The sequence below is a fragment of the Meriones unguiculatus genome, chromosome 19 (assembly GCF_030254825.1).
Source record: "Meriones unguiculatus strain TT.TT164.6M chromosome 19, Bangor_MerUng_6.1, whole genome shotgun sequence".
NCBI classification, from domain to species: Eukaryota; Metazoa; Chordata; class Mammalia; order Rodentia; family Muridae; genus Meriones; species Meriones unguiculatus.
In genome coordinates this window covers 23551131-23574639 of record NC_083366.1, presented here as the reverse complement: position 1 = coordinate 23574639, position 23509 = coordinate 23551131, and the positions used below count along the sequence as shown (strand labels likewise).

The window sequence follows — 23509 nt, the reverse complement described above, 5'->3', positions numbered from 1 at the left end:
CTCCTGGTGCCACTCTTTGCTGACCAGCAGGGGTGACCCCGTTGTATAATGGTTAATAAACCTCTTGCTTTTGCAACGAGTCTTGGTCTGGGGGAGTTTCTGGGAAGGGCGCGATTGAACTCCTGAGCTGTGAGACCCCAGGTCTTACATTTTTGGTGCATTGGCCGGGAAAGGGCATGCCCCTTCCCCAACCCTCATCAGACTGAACTCGGAGGTCGAGCTCAGAACAGGTTAGTCTGTTTCTGTCTTACCAATCTGTTTCTTGTCAGAGATGGCTGCCATGAGGCAGCCTCTCAATTAGATTTCTGTGGTACCAATCTGTTTCTGTTTAGGCGCCTATCTGGACCTTTTTGGTCATCTGATCAGTCATTGCGATTGACAGACGGTGTCAGAATATCGCTTGACTGGGAACTGGGGGACGCCCCAAGTTTCTGTTTGGGAGGTTGGATCTGAGACCGTCCTCCTCCCGTCTGATTTTCGTAGAGAACGACCACCACCAGGCAGCCGTTCTATCAGAGCACTGTGGTACCACTCACAAGGGTGTCCTTGTTTGATTACTTGCCCGATTCTTTGTGTTTCTGTTGTTGTTGCCTCTCTGACTCTTTTGACAGGGAAATGGTCTAGCTTGAGAGCATCTGTAGAAGGGGTTCGAGTCCCCTGAGTGGTTCGAGGCCACTCGCCTGGAACGGTTTCATTAAGGCAGACAAACATGTCATTAATGCCAAGTCCATGGGACATCCTGTAGGACACTCAGCTTGCCCCTTTCTGTGAACAGGGAGGAGCAGAGAGATTCTGTTCCCCCAGCAATTTAAATCCTGTGTTTCTCATGTATGTATGTATTTTTCTATGTCTGTTTCTTGGTAGACTTGGACTGATAAAAATTTGGACAGAGGATAGTTAAAATTAGAACTTGGCCCGGGAGTGCACATGGCTACATGGTAGGACACCAAGCAGTGTGCTCTCCCTCCCGAGGGAGCCAAGGAGGGAGTGCTTTCGGGTGGCTGGGGAGACATGTGGAGCTGGGGCTGGAGCTTGGGCAGGTGGTGCTCAGGCACTTGAGCGTCTGTGGAATAACAATGCACACCAAGCAGGGCATGGGCTTGATGTGGCCCCTTGTTGTGATGGACAGCCAAAGAGCACGGGGGAGGGGAGAGGCCCAGCCAAGAAGCAGGTTCAGGACCTGTGGGGGAGGTAAGCTATAGTAGAGCTCACATGGCACCATAGCTGCTCCATGATAGGAGCTGCTCTGGCTCCTCCCCCTTGCCTTCATGCCAGTTTAGCAGGGAAGTGAGCAGCAAGAGCTCACCACGCCCTCTTGCTCCTCTCTTCCCTCCTCCCACCTAGGGGGCTTGCAACTTACAGATCAAACAGTAATTAAAAAAAAAAAAAACTGCACTTGCTGTAATGTTTAGAAGTACAGCTGAGTCCGTCTGTTTAAATATATGGCCATTATACAATTGTTTTCAACTGGTCTTAAATGGTTGATATGATAAAAAAATAATTGGGTATGTTTTAAGGTTAAATTCAAATTCTTGTTTTAAATACGTATATGTGCCTATGTGTTTGTAGGGTCTATAAATGCATATGTTTAAATAACAACAATGTAAATTGCCACATGGTTTGGCTCAGGAAAAGAACAAAGTTTGAAAAATCTCTGAGTCAAAATGATTTTATTTCCTTTTAGGATAAAAAGAAAGTCTTATTCTAAGTTGATATTGGTTCTAAAGATTGGGTTGTTTTCACTGATAAATTTTGGTCTTAAAATCTGGTTTCGACTTTTAAAATTATGGTTATACTTTGTAAATTCACTCCTAAAAAAGATACTTTGCTTTAATATTGCAGAGACGAGTTTTAAAAATTGTTTAGATGTTTAAGAGGATAAAACATTTACAGTTTATCAGATTTTTTAAGCAATAACTCTTGGGCAGTCTAACAACGAACTTAAAACAATTTCCCAACCCTTGGAAAAAAAATTAATGAGAGTTTTCCTGTTGTCAAAAAAAAAAAAAAGAGTGAGCAAGAGATATTAAAAAAAAATAGCTTGTCTAAAGCAAAAATGTCAGTTAAGCCAGAAAAAGAAAGCTAGAAACCTGAAGGTATATAGGATGTTGCAGAAGGTTATTGGATGTATTATATAAAGCCAGAGAGTTAATATGATTTAAAGAAACAAACAAACTGTATTTAACTATGTTATAATTCATTTAAAAGGCTGGTGATTCTTCATTGCAAAATGTTTTTTTATGCTCATTTAAGGGGAAAAAAAATTCTGGCTGATAGGTTTGGTATGGCTAAAATAATTCATACAGTTTAAAAGTGTTCTGTACTGTTCTGTTATGCAGTTGGTTCTAAAACTTATTTGATCACTATGTTAAAACTTTTGTTTGTGGGGGATTATGGATGCTCCAAAGTGTTTGCTGTGTCATCAACAGCACCTAATGGCTATGTTTGGTATTGTCAGTCACAGCCTGTGCTAACACATGGCTAGCTGCCATGATGGTTCAGGGATAGAGAGCACGTGAAGCTGTAGTTTTGCTGCCATATTTGTTTAGGACTTCCAACTGAGTTCAGTTACACGTGGCCAGCCGCCATGCTGGTTCAGAGATAAAGAGGGTGGAGACATGAGTTTACCACCATTTTGTTTAGGTCTCTCAGTTATGTTCAGTCCTCTGATTAGTATTAAGTGCAAAGCTTTTTACTGTTCAATTTTAATACAAAGTGGTAGGATCAGCAAGATTTGCTAGCCCCTCTATAAACTGTATCTGATTAAAATGTTTGCTTTAATTTTAGTTCATAAAGAGCAGACTTAAAGCTATGCTAACGACTGCAGTTGGTTAAGATGGTGAGCTCTACCTAGTGTCTTTGTATAGGGTTTTTTTTAAGGTTAAGCCTAGGATGGGTAACTATAAAGTTTGCCTATTTGTCTTAAAATATATAGTTCTAAAACATGCATCTCAGAAATATGCTAAAACTAGATTAAATAGCATTCTGTTTTATAGGACACAGTTTAAAACAGATGATAAAAACAAAGAGTAACTCAGATATGCTGGCCCTCAAGCTTATCAGAGATCTGATGAATATGGCATTTTAACATATGTAAGTTTATTGTGACAGAAAGTCCCAAAATCCTGGCAGTAGCTCCCCAAGGTCTCCGAGAAGATTTGGACAACAACAGATGACTGCAACTCTGGATTGTGGTATGCTAACCACTGGGCAATACTGCCCTAACTGGCCCACTGCTAGGGCCCAGCCTAAACTGTAGACAAACCCGAGGACACCTGAAGAGCCATTGTCTCACATTGTGAGAGGCAAGGTGAGGTCAATCTCTCCTGTTCCTCTTTCCACAGCAGCAGTTTCTCATTCTCTATGCCTGATGGCTGGACTGCCTCTGCTCAGAAAGCCAGGAAACCACAGGAGCAAGGGACACTGCCTAGGTGATGGACTAACTAGTCATCTCTGTCATTTTGATCGATACATTTACTTAGCTCATAATTTATCCTTCTCGGGTCTCTGATCACATTGACAGCTAGGCTGAAAGGCTAAGCTTAGTTAACAGTAACTTGGCAGTTAAAGAGCAGACAGTTAGGTTCACTATCAGCTCATTGGACAGTTCATTAGTTAGTTAAAACTACTGGGTACTATATCTTTTTTATAAAAAAAAACAGGTTTGCCCTGCTCACAGGCTTTACATCAGTTGCCAATGTCTTATATTAATAGTTAAATAAAAAAAATATAAGGTTTATATAGGGTCTGAGGATATAGGAGTTCAGGTTATAAAAACCTAAAAAATGTTGGTCTACATACTGATCAAAGTGTCAATTTAATGGACGTCAGGTTAACACTTAAGTAAAAAAAAAAATACAAGCAGTTTCTCACGCAGGCAATTTTACTTAGCCAAAATATAGGAGGGTTTACTCAAGGTTGCACAGAGCCTGCTGTCTGGTTACTATGGTTGCACGGAGTTTCTCAGGGTCAGAGCAGTCCACTGTAAGACCACCAACGTCAGTCTGTGAGAGACTGGACTTTAAAAAATAGCCAAGAAGCTGAGTTCCGCTGCTCAGATGCCGTTAACTCCAAAAAGGCTGCCACATGGACACACTTAAGTTGTTTATAAAAGATATAAAACAAACAGCTGACTGGTACCAATTCTGTTGGATATAGTTTTTATCTGTTACTCTCAAAATGTTGCTGTATTAGATTTGCTGATATGTTACTTTTCTGAGTTTCCTTTTGTGTACCAAAAATTTATATAAGTTTATAAAAATCAAAAGGTCATAAGACCTAGATTTGGCATAGCTCAAATGGATCCCAGAAGAGTTTTTTCCTGGTGTTGGGATTCCTCACATTTTCCATTTAACAGACAAATCTTAACTTCTGTCTCTAGTCTGAATTTGTCTCAACAGATTTTTACCTGGTTGACTCTGGGCTGCAAACTGAAATCTGGACTTGTTGGAAGCTGACATGACTGCTCCCTGTCTCTTCAATTGGATCAACTAACCAGAGACTGTTAAGGACTGCCTCATTGACCAGCCTTTGACTGGCTCCTAGTAATCTTTACCCATGTACTCTCCCCGACTTTTGACCAGCATTTCAGCCTCTTTTAAACTGAGATTTCAACGATCCATCATCAGCATGAAGAAATTCCAGAAGACGGATCATCGGCCCATTGTCCCATTCTACAGGCTGAAATGTTGAGTCAAAAAAAATTCTTAAGATAAAATTCTCACTCTGCAGCTGCTTCATGATTGAAGCAGTTACAAGGGGAAGGGGGAAATGAAAGGGTTAGGCTAACTTTGTAACCTATATGTCTTCTAAAGCCTATAGTTTTGAGTTTTAGGTCCAGGTTAAGCTAAAGCCTCTTAGTACCTTTCCAGAGAGTGAAGAAATGTGACCCTATCCGTGAGGACAGATATTAAAAAAAAAGGGCAAGCAAACAATGACCTTCACTCACCAAAAGAAGGACCAGACCCTTGTCCTTGAGATAGCGTTTCTTAGCAACGAACCTAGACTTCTTCTGATTAGCTTTTGACCTCCAGCCAAGAGCCCGCAGCCCTAATTTTCAAGGATGAGCTAACCACCCCCACCTTCAATTGCAGCTGCATCCACACTTGGCAGGACTGGCCAAGCTTGAACACCTAAGACTAACCAATTATCTTACTTTATAGCTTCCTCATCCAATCCTAAATTGCCAAAACTAGAACTTCAAATCTCCCGCAATTTTTCTTTTACAAACTTAAAGGCCTTTGTCTCCTGGTGCCACTCTTTGCTGACCAGCAGGGGTGACCCCGTTGTACAATGGTTAATAAACCTCTTGTTTTGCAATGAGTCTTGGTCTGGGGGAGTTTCTGGGAAGGGCACAATTGAACTCCTGAGCTGTGAGACCCCAGGTCTTACAACGTCACAAATCTTCCTCTGTAGCTTGTCCATTGAACCATGGTCTTGTTCAAACCCATTTTGAATCAGGCTATTTTTACCAACTGAGTTGTTTCTTGAAACCCAGGTCTCTGTTCTGATAGTCTAAAAATATGGGCAGACTGTTCTGCCCATTTTAAATTTATGTAGGTTTCTGAGATCTGAACTTAGACCTCTTTTTTTTTTTGGTAGAAATTGTCTTAACTACTCATCCATCTCTCCCTTATTCTGATATGAATTATTAATTCACAATGAAATTGCCCTGTTTCTTCCAAGCCATCTTAGGTAGTTCTTTTCTTTTCAAGGAAAATTGTTATTCACACATCTTTTCCAAACATATTCCTACCTCTTTACTCTTTCATATTGATCAACCCTTTTCTAAGAATATTTAAAGTACTGGAATGATTCAGGTAGTTATGTTTTAATAAGATTTTTTTTTACCACTGCAAGTTTGTATAATTAGAAGCTGAGTTTGAATAGCTTATTACACTAATATTTAGCATTTTTGTGAGGAATCACCCTCCCCTGTTCTGACATTCACACAGGAATCAAAATACTGTCACACCCTGATTCATTGTCTCACTCTTAGTGATGTGCCATTTGACTGCTTGGTAATGTTACTCTCAGGTGGATCCATTTTTTTTTGTCAACATTTTTCTGTTATGAAATTGCTGTGACATGGGTGCATGATGATTTACAAAACATAAATCTATACTTTGTGATAAACTTTTACATAATATTTGAGAACACATCAAAGATGTTGCCTGAAAATTTTGTTGACGCTTGACAATACTAATTCTCCTTTTCATCTGTATTGTTACTTGTTGGTCTACAGCAGAAAGTTCATAGTAAGTCTCAATTCACAATAGCTATATTTATTGGTAAAGTGTATATATTTAGTTACAGATGTTTTGAGAATGGAGTTCCTGTAATAACCACAGCTGATAATGACACATACCTTTGCTTTTTTATGTCTAATTATCTTTTGTGTGTGCATATCAATATTAAAATATTGGTTTTTAATTACTTCACTTATTTAAATTGCTTTTTACTTTCCAGTTCTTGCTAAAAATCTGCCAAATTTGAGGTCTCTACCCAACTGTCTGTTTTAGTCTATATACTTTCCTCTTTCAAGTCTTTGACCAAGTTCCTTCTATTTCATAGTCAAAATTTAGTAAGTCCATTCCCTGTTCCATATCTAGACTCTCTCATGAGTCCTTGAGGAGAAAATGGGCATTTGCCCCTCAGATTTTGTGCAAAGGTTGGTTCATATAAAATTGTTATTTTAAAGTGCTTGTAAGAGCATAAACATTAGAATATTTTAAATAATAATCTGGAGAACTAAATGGGAATAGGGAAGAACAGGAAGGTGAGAGTAAATAAGGTCAAAGTACAAAATATAGTCATATCAATATGTCTTTAAGAAGTCCATCAGTATGTACAATAAATGTGGCAATAAGACCGATATCATTGGCCCAGTGAGATGGATTAGTTAGCAAATACATTTGCTGCCAAGCCTGAAACCCTGAATTTGATCCTTCACATGATAGAAGGAATAAACTGACAACTGTACGTTGATCTGCAGCCTCCAAAAGCATGCTGTTGCACACACACAACTGACTCGGCCTTCTAAAATCTAAAATTAGAGCAATGAAAAATCCACTATTTTCTTTTAAACACTTAAAAATTGATGTGTTCCTTTTATAGTTTATGTATGTTCCTTCATCATCCCTCCCCAATATCCATTAATACTTTCTTTGCTACTCACCCACAAACCCCTTCTACTTCCCAGGTAACTGTATTTTCATTTGTTAAATGACACAAGGCAGTCAGTTAAGGTTTCTTGCATCAGAATGGTAGGGAGTTATTTGCTTAATCCTTGGTGTTGTTTTATTCAATCCACACTTTGTTACACAGGCTTTCCTAATTTAGCTTATTGTAATTTAACACTTTTTATGTGAACATGGGATTTCATATAATATGGGATCTTTATTCATCTGCAGGTAGAATGCCAAATTTATCTCAACCAAATGAAACTTCTGGATTTCTGCAAGTCAAATGACATTGTACTGGTTGTCTATGGTGTTCTGGGAACACAAAGATACAAAGGATGGTAATGAGGTCATTAAATCATAAACTCACAATTGTTCTTGACATACCTTTAGTCTTACACAAGTCCATAGTCATGTGATTCGGAAGCAGAGAGAAACTGCTTTTGGTGTAGAACAAAATATGATAATGGTGTTACAGGTCCAGGAACATACTTGAGAACCCAGTTCTCAATAGCCAGCTGTGTGTATATTTGACACTTATTTACATGCTTTAGCTTGAGGAATTTAGCCTTCCTACATTTCATTCGAGGGTGGACCAGAACTCCCCTGTTCTCTTGGATGAACCAGTTCTTGGTTCCATGGCAAAAAAAATGCCATCGAACTCCAGCCTTGATTGGGCTTCGGTACCAGTTGCAGCGTGGGACTGTGGTCCTCACCACCAGTCTCAAAGAAGAGCAGATCAAAGAGAACATGCAGGTGAGGAGAGAGACTGTGGACTTCAAAAACATTTACATTGATTCACCATATGTAATTCTTGGGCAACTCAGGAGCAGCGTATGAGTGTACTCCTTCTACCGCTTGTTCCCGTGATTGTGTTTTTCATATACACTTGAACAGCTTTATCCCTCTCTGCAATAGCACCATGGTTTTTGTTGCATATAGAATTAGAATAGAAATGAATGCTGATCTGGGTCTCAGCATTGCATTATCAGTACATCTAGTAACCCCAAGATAATGAAATAATATTTTGTCTTCTGAAATAAAGGCACCGAGATTAGATAATTCTTAGTCTTCAATTTGTTTGTGTTCTACTTTGTATTTTCTTGCACACACATTTATTTTAACACACATGCATTTAACCACTTTAAATTTAAATTATGTCAAGTATCTGCAAACCCTGTATACAGCACTATTTTTCATTAATTTTAAATAGGAAGTTTTTTTAAACCACTAATAATTGTATGAGTTAAAGAAATCAGAGCACTTTCATGTAGAAATTCCTACACGTAAAACATATATGTAACTAATTTTTCTGTAGTTACAATTTTTTTCCTGTCTGCTCTGAACTCAGAGAGGTTTTTCTCCTCTTGGATGGGTTCTGTCATATCTGCTGTGAGGTCCCTCTGCTCCAAGATGTAGATTTCGTTGTTTGTAGTGAAGCCTGTGTGTTATCCATGTATCTCCTTGATATCACTTCAACGTAGTCCTTTTATCCCTTTTCGTCTTTTTAATTAAATTTTTATTTTGACCTTAATTACATTGTATTCAATTTGTATCCCAGATGTAGCTCCCTCCATCATTCCCTCACAGTCCTACCCCCTCTCTTTCATCTTATCCCTCATGTTCTCTAAGTTCACTGATATGGGAGGTCCTCCTCCCCTTCCACCTGACCCTAGCTTATCAGGTCTGAACACGACTGCCTGCAATGTCCTCTTTTGTGACCTAGCAAGGTTGCTCCTTCCTTGGGGGTGGGTCAAACAGCCCATGTGAGTTCATGTCAGAGACAGTCACTGTTCTACTTACTAGGGCACCCATTTTGATACTCAGCTGCCATGGGCTACTGAGCAGGGTCCTAGGTTATCTCCATGAATGGACCTTGGATGGAATATCAGTCTGAGAAAAGACCCCTGTGCCCAGATATTTTGGTTCTGTTGCACTCCTTGTGGAGCTCTTGTCCTCTCCAGGTCATACTAACTCCCCAGTCATTCATAAGATTCCCTGAACTCTGCCCATCATTCCACACTTGATTTCATTTCTCTGCTTTTCCCTATTCCCAGTAAGTTTTTGAAATCTTGGAAGGTGCTTCAATGTGTAATTATGTTCTAGTGTAGATCAGGAATACCATTGCTTCTGGCACATTCAACTGGCAAAGTACAGTATAAGCAACTAGAAAAGCTTCTTCCACATCCTAATGCAAGTTGCTCTACCTTCACAGCATAGAGAGTGGACACTTGAAGGCACAATATACACGTTCTTATACTCTTTAAAATTTGTAGAATTTTTTTTTGCTGTTCTGTATTTTTATGTTTTATGTTTTTAATTTTTAATATTAATTATAGGTTATTTACTTTGTATCCCGGCTGTACCTCCCTCCCTCATTCCCTCCCAGCCCCACCCTCTCTTCCTCATCTCCTCCCTGCCTCTCTCTAAGTCCACTGATATGGGAAGTCCTCCTCATTTCCATCTGACCATAGCTTAGCAAGTCTCATCAGGACTGGCTGCAATGTCCTCCACTGTGGCCTAGCAAGACTGTTCCTCCCTAGGGGAAGGGTCAAAGAGCCAGCCACTGACTGCATGTCAGAGTAAGTCCCTGTTCTACTTACTAGGGCACTACTTGGATACTGAGCTGCCATGGGCTACATCTGAGCAGGGATTCTAGGTTATACCCATACTTGCTCCTTGGTTGGAATATCAGTCTCAGAAAAGACTCCTGTGCCCAGATATTTTGGTTCTGGAACTCTCCTTGTGGAAGTCCTGTCCTCTCCAGGTCATACTAACTCCCCTGTCTCTCATAAGATTCCCTGAACTCTGCCCATCCTTCCACGCTTGGTTTCATTTCACTGCTTTGCCATATTCCTAGTTAGTTTTTGAATTCTTGGAAGGTGCTTCAATGTCTAATTCTGTTCTAGTGTAGATCAGGAATACCATTGCTTCTGGCACATTCAGCTGGCAAAGTGCAGTAAAAACAACTAGAAAAGCTTCTTCCACATCCTAATGCAAATTGCTCTACATTCACAGCATAGAGAGTGGACACTTGAAGGCACAATATACACGTTCTTCTACACTTTTTAAATTTTGTAGACTTTTTTTTGCTCTTCTGTATTTTTACATTTTATGTTTTTAATTTTTAATATTAATTATAGGTTATTTACTTTGTATCCCAGCTGTAGCTCCCTCCTTCATTCCCTCCCAGCCCCACTGTCTCTTCCTCATCTGATCCCTGCCCCTTCCTATGTCCATTTAGAGTGGAGGTCCTCCTCCCTTTCCATCTGACCCTAGCTTATCAAGTCTCATCTGGACTGGCTGCAATGTCCTCCTCTGTGGCCTAGCAAGACTGCTCCTCCCTAGGGGAGGGATTCAAAGGCCTGCCACTGAGTTCATGTCAGAGAATGTCCCTGTTCTACTTACTAGCACACCCACTTGGATACTCAGCTGCCATGGGCTACATCTGAGCAGGGATTCTAGGTTATATCCATGCATGGTCCTTGGTTGGAATATCAGTCTCAGAAAAGACTCTTGTGCCCAGATTATTTGGTCCTTGTGGTCTTCCCGTCCTCTCCTTGTCTTAGTAACTCTCCCTTTTTTCATCTGATCCCCTGTACTCTGCACAAGGTTTGGTTATGAGTCTCAGCATCTGCTTTGATACACTACTAGGTACAGTCTTTCAGAGGCCATCTGTGGTAGGATTCAGAGCTGTTTCTTGTTTTCTCCTACTTCCAATGTCCATCCCATTTGTCTTCCTAAGTGAAGATTGATCATCTTATCCCGGGAACTCCTTCTTGTTTAGCTTCTTTAGTTGTATAGATTTTAATTTGTTTATCTTATTTTATAGGTCTAGCATACACTTATAAGTGAGCATATACCTTGTGTGTCTTTCTGCTTCTGGGATAACTCACTCAGAATGATCTTTTATAGATTCCACCAGTTACCTGCAAATTTCATGATTTCCTTCTTTTTAATTGCTGAGTAGAATTGTGTAAAAGTACCACAGTTTCTGTATCCATTCATCAAGTGAAGGACTTCCGGGAATGTTTCCAGGTTCTGGATATTAGGAATAAAGCTGCTACAAACATGGTTGAATAACTGTCCTTGTTGTGTACTTGAGTATATGTTGGATATATACCTAGGAGTTGTAGAGCTGGATCTTGAGGAAGCTGTATTCCTAACTGTCTGAGAAAGCATCAGATTTATTTCCAAAAAGGTTGTACAAGTTCCCACCAGGAATGGAAGAGGGTTCCCCTTTCTTCACAATCTCTCCAGCATGTGTTGTCACTTGAATTTTTGATCTTAGCCATTCTGATGTGTGTAAGGTGAAATCTCAGGGTTGTTTTGATTTGCATCTCCCTGATGGCTAAGGACATTGAACATTTCTTTAAGTTTTTCTCTGCCACTCTATATTTCTCTACACAGAATTCTCTAGCTCCATTCCCTATTTTTTAATTGGATTGCTTGATTTGTTGCTTTTTAACTTCTTTAGTTCTTTATATATTCAGGTATTAGCCCTCTGTCAGATATAGGGTTGGTGATGATCCTTTTACAGGCTGTAGGCTGTCATTTTGTTCTGAGGACAGTGTCCTTTGTTTTACAAAAGCTTTTTAGTTTCAAAATGTCCCATTTATTATTTGTTGCTCTTAGAGACTGTGCTGTTGGTGTTCTTTCTATTCAGGAAGTTGACTCCTGTGCCCATGATTTCTAGGCTCTTCCCCACTTTTTCTTCTAACCAATTTAGTGTATCTGGTTTTATGTTTAGGTCTTTGATCCACTTGGACTTTAGTGTTGTGCAGGGTGATAAATATTGATCTATTTTTATTTTTCTGCATGTAGAATTTGTAGACATTTTAATTAAAATATTATTATAACACTTTCATACTCCTCTTTCCTTCTTCCTTCACTTTCCAAGTTACCTATATCTACTTCTATTCTTCTCTACTGTCCAATCAATAGTCCCTTCTTTCCCACTTCTTGTTGTTACATATATATGTATTTATCTGTTTACATGTACAATTATATAAATTGAGTACCTGAGTCCATTTTGTTGGTGATGTGCACACGGCTTCAGGGCTGATAACTTTGTATTGGACAACCAATTAGAAGTATCATTCCCAGGAGAGGCCAACTTTTCCCCTGGCATTATCATAATCTTGCTTTTAATCCATTAACAATGATTTTGTCGTTTGGGAATTCATTGATCTGAGCTTCTGAGGTGGATTTTGAAATTTTTTTTTTTACTAAACTACTATCCAGCTCATTCTTAAGTTTCACAAGAATTAATTATTTTATCATTTCAAATGTTGATGAAACATACACTTTAAAAATGGATAACAAAATTTACCATCAGTGATTGACTATACATCTTTCCTCTCTTTTGTGAACAGTTAATAGTTTGCCTAATGTGTTAATTATCTGTGAAAAGGGTTTGGCTCTCACAAATGACTTTTTTTTTCATTTCTGCTCTTATTAAACACAGCTTCATGATATTTGCTTTTTGTTATTTTACATTTGTACATTTTCTAAAAATATTCTGTTTGAGAAGAGGGATGGTGGGTGGAACTAGGAGAAGACAAGTGAGGAGGCTGCAGAAGGAATACAAAGAGAATAAATTGTAGAAAATAAATATATAAATAAAATTAAATTGTTAATAAATAAGTAAATAGATGCATACACCTTGCATGGTAGAGTCCAGCTATGAAATTATTTTAATGAGCAATGGTTGATTTTTTTGTTGTGTTATTGAGTAGAAAAGGAATAGGTACTTGAAACATCTTGGCAGTTTTGTTTGCTGTGCTTTTCAGGTAAAGAGAGTTTTCTGGAGTTTGTGTTTCATTTTTTTTAATTATATACTAAACTTGTTTATTTACATAGATAAAGACATGATTATGGTTATAAAACTTTTGGTGATATGAAAATTGATTTATTATATTTATATAATGATGATATAAAGGAAGAAAACATTCTCATAATATTTAGGGAAATAAGTTACTATTAATCTACCTTAATTATTATTTTTTTATTTTTTGTTTTTGAAATTATTTTTTTTAACTTTTATTAATTACACTTTTTTTCACTTTGTATACCCCATAAGCTGCTCCCTCCCCCTCCCAATCTTACTTTCTCTCCCCCTTCTTCATGCATGCCCCTCCCCAAGTCCATTGATAGGGGAGGTCCTACTCTCCTTCATTCTGATCTTAGTCTATCAGATTTCATCAGGAGTGGCTGCATTGTCATCTCCTGTGACCTGGTAAGGCTGCTCCCCCTTCAGGGGGAGGTGATCAAAGAGCAGATCAGATTATGTCAGAGGCAGTCCCTCTTCACATTACTATGTAACCCACTTGGACACTAAACTGCCATGGGCAACATCTGTACAGGGGTTCTAGGTTATCTCCACACATGGTACTTGGTTGGAGTATGAGTCTCTGGGAAGACCCCTGTGTTCAAATTTTCTGGTTCTGTTGCTCTCCTTGTGGAGTTCCTGTCCTCTCCATTTCTTACTATTTCCCACTTTTTACATAAGATTCCATGCACTTGCCCAAGAGTTGGCCATAAGTCTCAGTGTCTGCTTTGATAGTCTGCAGGGGAGAGTCTTTCAGAGGCCCTCTGTGGCAGGTTCTTTACTTGTTTCCTATTTTCTTCTTCTGATATCCATCCTCTTTGCCTTTCAGGATGGGAATTGAGCATTTTAGTCAGGGTCCTCTCTCTTGGATAGTTTCTTTTTTTTTTTTTCTTTTTTTTTTTTCATATCATACATCATTTCTTCTCCCTTTATTAGGGACCCACACGGAGACTGAGCTGTCTATGGGTTACATCTGATCAGGGGGTCTAGGTCCTTATTATGCATATTCTTTTTTTTTTTTTTCAATGCAGTTTATTCAGGAACATTGAACAATCCTCGGACCCCGGGGAAAGCCAGCCCACAGCTTAAATAGCCTCTGGGTAGCCAACCCAGGCGTGCCACGGGGGCAATGCAGATAGGTCCACATACATGGAAGCAAGCCAGATCCTCGGCCTTAGCCAAATGTGGAGTTGTTCGTGACAGAGAGCACTCACCATCGGGAAGGTGGAAGGCAGAAACCAGCTCCATCTTTAAGGCATAGCATTCCGGAGCTCTCTACAGTTCCCCCTTTTTGTTTTAGACGCATCAGGCAAGAGTAGAGGTCTGATCTCTGATATTAGAAATAAATTGGGACTTTGTACAGATGTTCATTTAGGTGTCATCCACCCAAAGAGCATCAGACCTGTCCAATACCTTTTTCTCAGAGGCGGGACCTGGGGCATCAACCCGCATGCAATCAGACATGCTCTGCAGGAGCAAATTGATACCCTATGGCAAATCGCTCAACCTGGCTGTCAATGAAAGTATGCTGGACTTTGTGTCACTAGCATACAACATGAGAATTTTTCCTGCGCTTTGGACCCAGAGAAGAGCATGTCTGATTGCAAGCGGATAGTTTCTTTAGATGTACAGATTTTAGTAGGTTTATCCTACCATCTTCACTGTTCAGTTTGTTGAATTTACAATGTGATGATTGGGAAATATGCAGTCTAAATACAAGATTATGAAAAACTTTTCTTATCTGCTTGTAGGTTTTTGACTTCCAGTTGAGTTCAGATGATATGAAAATCCTTGATGGCTTAAACAGAAATATGCGATATGTAACTTGTCCCATGTAAGTAACTTTGTTTGCATGGTTTATTGCTTTTATTTTCAGAAGGAATACTTTTTAACAGTATTTCAATAAATGTGAAGAAGGCAGAAAAAATCAGAGCCCAGATTTAGGAAAAAGAACTCCCGGAATTCGTTCTGTTATGTTCAGAGTTCTGACCTTATTCACAGAAGAGTGGTGAGAAGACCCAGGGTCACCCTTATCTGTTGCACCTGAAAATCTGTACTGTATGCTGGATAAGCCCACATATACAGATAAGATGAATCATTGTCTTCCCTGTGGCGGTGAAATATGTGTGTCCTTTCTTGAGGATACACCTAAAGGTTTCCTATGGCCTCTACATCCATGTACATACTTTATACATGCATATGCTTCTGCAATCACAAATACGCCTTTATACACCTACACAGGGGACACACACATACTCACTTTTTAAAAAAACATGGAATAGTGTATAGAAATATTTCCATTGCTGTAGAGAATTTAAAGTCCAAAGCAGTCATATTATTCAATAAGGCTATAAAATGTGAAACAAGATGTATTATAAATGAGAGAAAGTAAAGAACATGTGTTCTCACTCTCAGTGATAAAATGAATTCAAAATGAAAAATATGATATTGTATGAAAATTATAAGCATAATGCAAAATAGCATGTAATTAAATTTCTAGATATGATTTTATATTTAATAATGTACAGAAAAATGAGTATAGTAGTACATGTAACATAGAGACAGAGCTAGTATTCATATTATACCTGGTGAATAGTCCTTTACCACTTTATAACTAGTGTAACTTTTGTTATGGTAATCTGCAGTTATCACCTTGATTGTGACATTTTTGTCACAGACAAATGCTGTTTCTATTTTGGAATCAAAATCACTATATTTTATTTAGCAGACAATTAACAAATGATTAATCACTTTTGAAACTGAAATTAAATGTCAGTGTAGTAAACAATCCATTCAATCCAATATTTCAGAAAATGAAATAATAAGATACAAATTTGCTAAATATACATAAATTGCACAATGCACATTTCAAAGTGCTGGTATGTAATATGGTATTTCTCCATCTGACTTTTCAATATCATAATTATTTAGAAACTTTTAATTTGATATTTAACATACATCTTTATTTGTGACTGATGATGAGGCATTACTATGACAATGGACTTCATGTTTTTATTTAATTTTGAAAGGTTTTTCATTTGTTTTTATTGAAAACAGATTGTTTTCATACAGTATATCCTGATTATAGTTTCCCCTCCTTCTATTCCACCTAGCTCATTCCCACCTTCCCTCCCTTAGAGATCCACTCCCCTTTTGTCTCTCATATTAAAGAACAGGCTTCTAAGATAAAACTACCAAACATGACAAAATAGAATATAATTAGCAAAGCAAAAAAACATCACATCAAGGCCTGACCAGGCAACTCAACAGAAGGAAAGAGCCCCAAGTGTAGGCACAAGAATCAGAGACCCACTCATTCACACACTCAGGAGTCCCCTAAAAATTCCAAGCTAAAATGAGCCAGATACATTGCTGAACTTTTTATAGTCCTCAGAACCAGTGAGAGCTTAAGATGTAATAAAACAAATGCAAATTATAAGAAAAGAAATTAAATATCAGTAATCTATATATCCCCCAAATATTTCTGTTTGTTTCACTTATTTACTTGTACATATGTGTACATGTATGTGAGTGAGCACATGTGGTGGAGATGAGATGAGTACTTGCCACTGTAGTTTCTCCCCTTCCAATACAGAGGTCTGAGGGGTCAACCTCAGGTCATCAGTTGGTAGCTGTTGCCTTACTCAACTGATCCATCTCACCATCCCTCAACTACTGTATAACTTATTTCAAATACACAGAACAATGTTGCTTTCCTTGAGGATTTTTAATATAAAGGGTTGGCTATTTTTTTATTTAAAAATACATTTTAAATGTATTAAATGAATTATTTTTAGATAATTGTATGGGTTTTGTCTATATCTATATTTGTGTAGCACTTGCATTCCAGGAGCCATATAGACAATAAAAAAGGCATAATATCCACAGGAAATGGGATCACATAATGGTTGTGAACCACCATGTATGGGTTGTGAATAGCACTGCTTTGAAAGATCAAGCCATCTATCCAGCCCTCTTTGCTTTTTTTTTTTGATAGATATATGTTCGAACATCTGATTCTTTATTTTCAATATGGTGAGTACTAGATGAAGAAATTTGAATTATTTATTTTTTCTTTTTAAGTAGAAAGCAATGTTTTTTAAAGTAAAAAAGAAGACTGAATGCCTTAGAAAAACAAAATTTTATACTTTCAATCTAAAATTAGCTTCATAGAAATTACTCCTTCTAAAAGCTGAGTGACCAAATACATCATGGATTTTTTTTGTCTTTGCAGGTTTGATGGCCACCCTAATTTTCCATTTTATGATGAATACTAATGTGAGGATGTCTCCTGGAGGTCTCCTCGTGGGAGACTGACCAGCTGCAGATTTCTGGACTGTCCACTACTGCTCTGTAGCAATTTAGAACTTCATGGAGTTACTCTTCAGCTAATACAGAAACAAAATTGTTCCTTTCTGAAAAAAAAATAAAAATTACATTCTTCTATGATGAGCAGGGTCACTGTATTGTTTTAATGCTTCATCTTACACTGATTCATGATGACTCCAAATTAATTTGCCTCCAAGTCTATGTTCAGGGAGGTAGATCAAACAGACATGTTATAAAGAGTTCTGAATGAGGATAGGTGGATGTTTCCATCCTTTGAGGCCTAACAGTTGACAGGCATTTATTAGTATTTATGTTCATCAACTCAAGGATAGAATAATTGTATCATGTTGTGAGAAAGATAAGGCATAATTTAGAAGGGTGAACAATAAACCCAGAGTCACATTAAGTATTTTGGGCCTAGAAGTTAAGGTTTACAGAATAAGATTTAATACATGAATATTTTCTGAGTGGGATGAGAGATTAATAGCCTGCAATGTTCACGAGATTTCAATAACAAACAAAACACTGCTAGAGATTTTTATTATGTATTTTTTCTTGTATATATTATATCACTGCTGCAATTTCTCCTCCCACTACATTTTCTACTTCTCCTTCCAGGCCCTCTGCTTCCCTCTTCCACGCGTCCACTGCTCCTCCATTTCCCTTCAGAAAAGAGCAGGCCTGTCAGAGACCTTATCCAAACATGGAATAACAAGTTACAATAAGAATAGGCACATGCCCTCATAGTAAAGTTGTAGGAGGTAACTCAGTAGGGGTAATAAGGTTCTAAAGGTAGGAAAAAAACAGAGACAAACCCCTCTGTTTGGAGTCTCACAAGAACACCAAGCTATGCAACTATAACATATATGCAGAAGAACTAGCTCAGACCCACACAGGCTCAGTGATTGTTGCTCCAGTCTTTCTGAGCCCCTATGAGTCCTGCTTTAGTTGATTCTGTGGACTTTGCTCTTCTACAGTCCTCCACCCCTGTGACTCCTACAATCCTCTCTCCCCCTCTTCCATGGCATTCCCCCAGCTTCATTTAATGTTTGTTGTGGGTATCTGAATCTGCTCCAATTGGTTGTTGAATGAACTTCTCTGATGATTAAGCTCCACTCTGGTCTATCTATGGGTATAAGAGAATAACATTAAGAATCATTTCATTGTTTTCTGCTCTTTGATCACTTCTGCCTGGAAATGGGGCCTTAGCAGAACACAGAGGAAGAGGAACTAGACATCCCTAATGAGACTTGATAAGCTAGGGCCAGATAACAAGGAAGGAGGTCTCCCCCTTTCAGTGGACTAGAGGAAGAGGATAATGGGGGAAGATGGAGGGTGTGTGGGATCGAGAGGAGATGAGGGACAGACTATTTAGGCTTTCTTGGCTGATATTGTATAACCCAGTCTGGCCAGTCCTTGTAGCAGGTCTTTGGTAGCTTGATCACAGGTATGTAGATCTGAAGCAGGCACTAGAAGGTCATCCACATACTGGAAAAGACTGATATCAGGGACAGTGCACCTTTACTCACCCAGGTCCTTATGTAATACTTCATCAAAATGGTAGAGAAATTCTTGAATCCTTTTGGTAGCTTGGTCCAGGTCAGTTGCCTATAAGCCCCATTCCAGAAGATGCCATTCAAAGTATACAGAGGCTGACTTCTAAGGGAAAATGGTGGGCTATGGAAAGAATTCTTAGTGTCCAGTACTGTATACACAGTCTGATCAGGTGGCTGGCTACTCAGCAAAGTATATGGATTGGGCACTGTAGGGGGCATTCCTCTACCCTTCTGTTGACTTTCACTCAAGGCCTGCATGAGTGATAGTCATTGGAATAGGGCTTTTCACCAGCAACAAGGAGTGTGGGGGTGTTCCTAGCTGAATGCCAAGGTAGCAAGATTCCTGACTGCCAGAGGTGGTTTATGTGAGACATATATCTGCCCTGACCTCCCGAGTATGAACATAAATGAATGGGTTACCCATCTTTTTCCTAAGTCCACCTTTCTTCAGGTAGTGCATGAGTAGGGTTCGGTGCATGCGGCTCTTTGAACCCATGTTTCCTTGTCTGAAATTGGCCCATTGGCTGTTTTTAACACTGAATTGTGAGCTCTGGTATCCACTGGTAAGTTCACCGGCTTTCCTTTCACCTTTAGCATTACCTAGGGCTCACAGAGGAGGCATAAGCCCTGATGCTCTCAATCACTACAATCTTCTAACTCCAGGGCCTTGGACTTGATGGCCTGGGTTCTCTTGGGGTATTCCTTTTCCCAATGTCCTTTCTCCTTGCAGTTGCAGCATTGGTCTTTGTTCTATGGGAGTGTGGGTTTTGGGTTCATCCTGGGACTTAGCCTTGTCCTGGAATAAAACCTGCCCACGGAGGGCTGGGTCCTGTACAGGTATGGACTGAGGGATGCTGAGAAAAACCAGAGGACAGGTCCATCTTGGTTCAAAAGGCACCTAAGCTTTTTTTCCAGGGTCTCAAGTCTGAAAGTAAGTAACTAGAAACAAGCAAAGTTTGTCTATTTAGATATACTTTAAATAGACATGTGGTCCTTAAACACTCCAGAGATTTGCAGAATATGGCACTTAAAATGTTTAATAAAAATACTTTTCATGGTAGACAGCTACTGACAGCACTCTTAATCTCATCCAAAAAAAGATGATGGACATGGAAGAACCTCCATCTGAAACTTTCTCTAAATGTGGCAAAGATGGCCACTGTACTGCACACTGCCCTTTGCCTTGACCGCTGACAGCATACTGATCAAACTATAGATAGGCAGGACACTGGGAAGTTGACTGTGTTTCTTTGCTTAGACAAATGTTTTACAGCCTCTCCAAGTTTCTGCTTCACAAAAAGTCTGTCAGATCTTCTGGACCGGTGGCTGAAGATGGATGCCCCACTGACACAGAGGAACAATAGGTAACTGTTGTTTTTTGTTTGTTTGTTTTCTTTTTCAAGACAAGTTTTCCCTATGTAGCCTTGGCTGTCCTGGACTCTCTTTTAAGACCAGGGTGGCCTCAAACTCACAGACATTCAGCTGCCTCTATCTCTCTGTGTGTTGGGATTAAAGTCATGCACTACCATGCCTGGCTCCTTTGTCATTTTTTTTTCCAGATTCAGGAGCTGCTTGGTCTGTGTTTCTTGCTTACTCAGGTGGTATTTATCTTTTTCAGTTCTCCAACGTTTTAAAGACTAGACTAGAGAAAGATTTATCAGTTTAATAGCAGAGACAAGGTTTCAGATGCCTTCTTGGTCCTCTTTATGTGTAAAAATCAGGCCTTAAGCCTAACTCTCCTAGAGTTGCTACTACTCTGTCTAGGCACTGTCTACCTTGTTACCAGACTCTGAAAACAGGTTTCATAGTAAATTTTTAACTTTTTCTTTATCTACAGAAACTTGCTTACAGTGATTTCTCCCAGTAATCTCACTTGTGTCTCATGGTGAATAATTGGATAAGAAAAAGTATGGAAAGTTATGTTAGTTATGAGGCTCTAAGAGAGCCTAAGTTATGAGAATATAAGAAAGTGTTTGAGTGTCTATGAAGGTTTTTTAAGGTTGACAAATTCAGGTGAAAGCTTAAATAGTGATAAGAAAGTGATTTAAGGCATATACAAGGAATAAAAAATACTTGAGGTTTCTTCCCTCATTATGCTACCATGGTATTAAGACTTCAAAGTCCAGAGCTTTAACAGTCAGCAGTGTAATTCTGGTAAATTATTAGCTTAATTCTGGTAAAACATTCTACTATACAATCCACTGTAATGGTTGCAAGATCAAGATTTTAAATTTCCTTTGGTTGTCTTTTAAGTACAGGCTTAAAATTTCTCATTGTGTTAATTTTGTGTACATCCTGTCTTTTGGATAGAGGGAAGAAGCCCCTCTTTTATGACATGTAGTCATACTGAAAAATGAAGATCAAATGAGCTTCTGCCCCTTCTGCTTCACAGACAGCCTAGGAAGGTATCCCATCTTTGAGGTGGGGCAGTGCCCTAAGGGAAGAGTGTGCTGATACATGGGAGTCCAGGAACCACACAGCTCTGAGAAGAAGCCTCCTCAGCATAGAGGTTGCAGCTCCCAGGGAGGGTTACCCCAACCCCTGACAAGCTTCAGAGCTTCAGAGCCTAAGCCCTACTCCTTCTCCAGACCTTGCAGCTCCCAAGGGTGGGTACCCCAACCTCCTTTCTAATTCCCTTTCTTCATTCATTTTCAATAATAATAGAAAATAATAATCTGATTACAAATAACGATAGCATTATTAGTTTAAGAAATGGTGTCAAAATGGCTTGTAACACACTGAATAGATTACATTGGGTGCTCAGTGATTACAAGAATTAACAGTGTCTTAGTTTCCCTAGTGTTGAAATTCTGTCCAGCATTCTTAATAGGTGCTAGAGATTGAAACTTAATCCGAATCCTAAACACTAAGCATGGACACGAACTAAAAACTGATAGGTACTCATCTCTAAACATATCCATAACAACAATCTTTAACCCACTCATAACATTAGACCTTATCCTTATCATAACTCTAGCCTTAACTCTTCACTCTTACCCTAAGTCCTAATTTCTAAACCTAAGCATAAGCCCTTCTCTTAAGACTAACTCATAACCCATGACTAATTTTGAGTTTAATCGTAAAATTGCATCAAACTTGAACCCTAACACCAACTCATACTCATATCCCCCATCTTTACACTAACTCTTAACTGTACTTTATTGCACAGTCCTTCATACTGTAGAGGCATAGCTTACTATTGTGACAAATTGTGGTTTGATATTATGCTGAATTGTTTTTCAGTGTATAGCTACTATGCTGAGTCATGATTTACTATACTCTGGAGTCATGGTTGATGTTCATGGTGCTTCATGGTTTGACATACAGCTGTGTCGTGATTGAAGACTGCCTAGCTGTGGTTGACCACATTTGGTAAGTCATGGTTTAACTTGTTTTGCTGATTGTTTTATTGAACCATTCATTAATGAGCTTACCTGCAGCAAAAGACTCAAAAGAGGAAATGTTCAAATGAAAGCCTGATTTTGGGGCTTTATCTTGCTTTAGCTATCATATCAAAAGATTAATAGCTTTAAAAAATCTTTTTCTAAATGCATGTTATAATAAGACTTATATATTTAACAAAATGGTTAATTTAAATTTGCTAGTGAAAAAAAATATATATGGGTATGTACTTTTATAAACTGCTAAATATTTAAGACATGGGGTGCAGCCTGACCAGGTCATAAAAGAAGACATTGCAGTCAGTCCTGATGAGATTAAAAAACTAGGATTAGAGGGAAGGGGAGGAGGACCTCCCCTATCAGTGGACTTAGGGAGGGACATGGGAGGAAAAGAGGGAGTGAGGGTTTGGGAGGGGATGAGAGAGGGGTCTACAGCTGGGATAAATAATGAATAAACTGTAATTAATAAAACAATAAATAAATTTAAAAAATTTGTCTTTACTGTGTTTTGAGATCTTGTTTTCTAAGTTTTATCAATTATTAGTATGGTTAATTTTTCAGGAAAATAATACATGTTTACAAAAATTACGTTCAAGAATAAAGTTTTTTTTGTCTTTCATAGTTTCTGCTGAGTTTGTCAGGCTTCTAATTATGAAAGTGAGTGTTATCAGAATTAACATTTATTTAATACAACATGTTTGTCAAGCATTTGTTATCTGAAAGTTATATAACTGAATTTTAAAGCACTTTCTATTCTTCAGTCTTGGTGTAACTCACCTCACATCAAGATCTAGGGTCTAAAATCTTGGCTAACATATTTCCCTGTGACCCCAGATCATGTTGTTCCCAGAGACAACAAGCCAACTCTCAAGCCTCCTACATCTCTGGAAATTCTTTTATCCCCTTGATCAGAGTAAGCTCTTCAGAGGCAGATGTTAGTCTCTAAGTGGGGCATATTCTAAAATGTTCCTTTTATCTTCAAAACACACATAGAAAAACACCCACACAGAGCATGATCAACTCTCAAACCTCTCCAATCTACTGTGGTCTGAGACCTCATGATCATCTTAGGCTGGCTCACCTTCTCACCTCCCCGACAACCCACACATACCAAACATGATGTCTCCAAATCTTAGAGCTTTGATTCCCCAAGCTGCTGGACAGGAGCCCTGGGCTTATTGGTCATATTCTTGTTATGTACACATCATCTTT

General features: G+C 38.7%; 1 pseudogene; it reads left to right on the top strand.

The window, feature by feature from the left end:
• The window catches only part of LOC110543518 (aldo-keto reductase family 1 member C21-like), a 30465-nt pseudogene extending 13177 nt beyond the window's left edge, over positions 1-17288 (top strand).
• The last annotated feature ends 6221 nt before the right edge of the window (positions 17289-23509 follow it).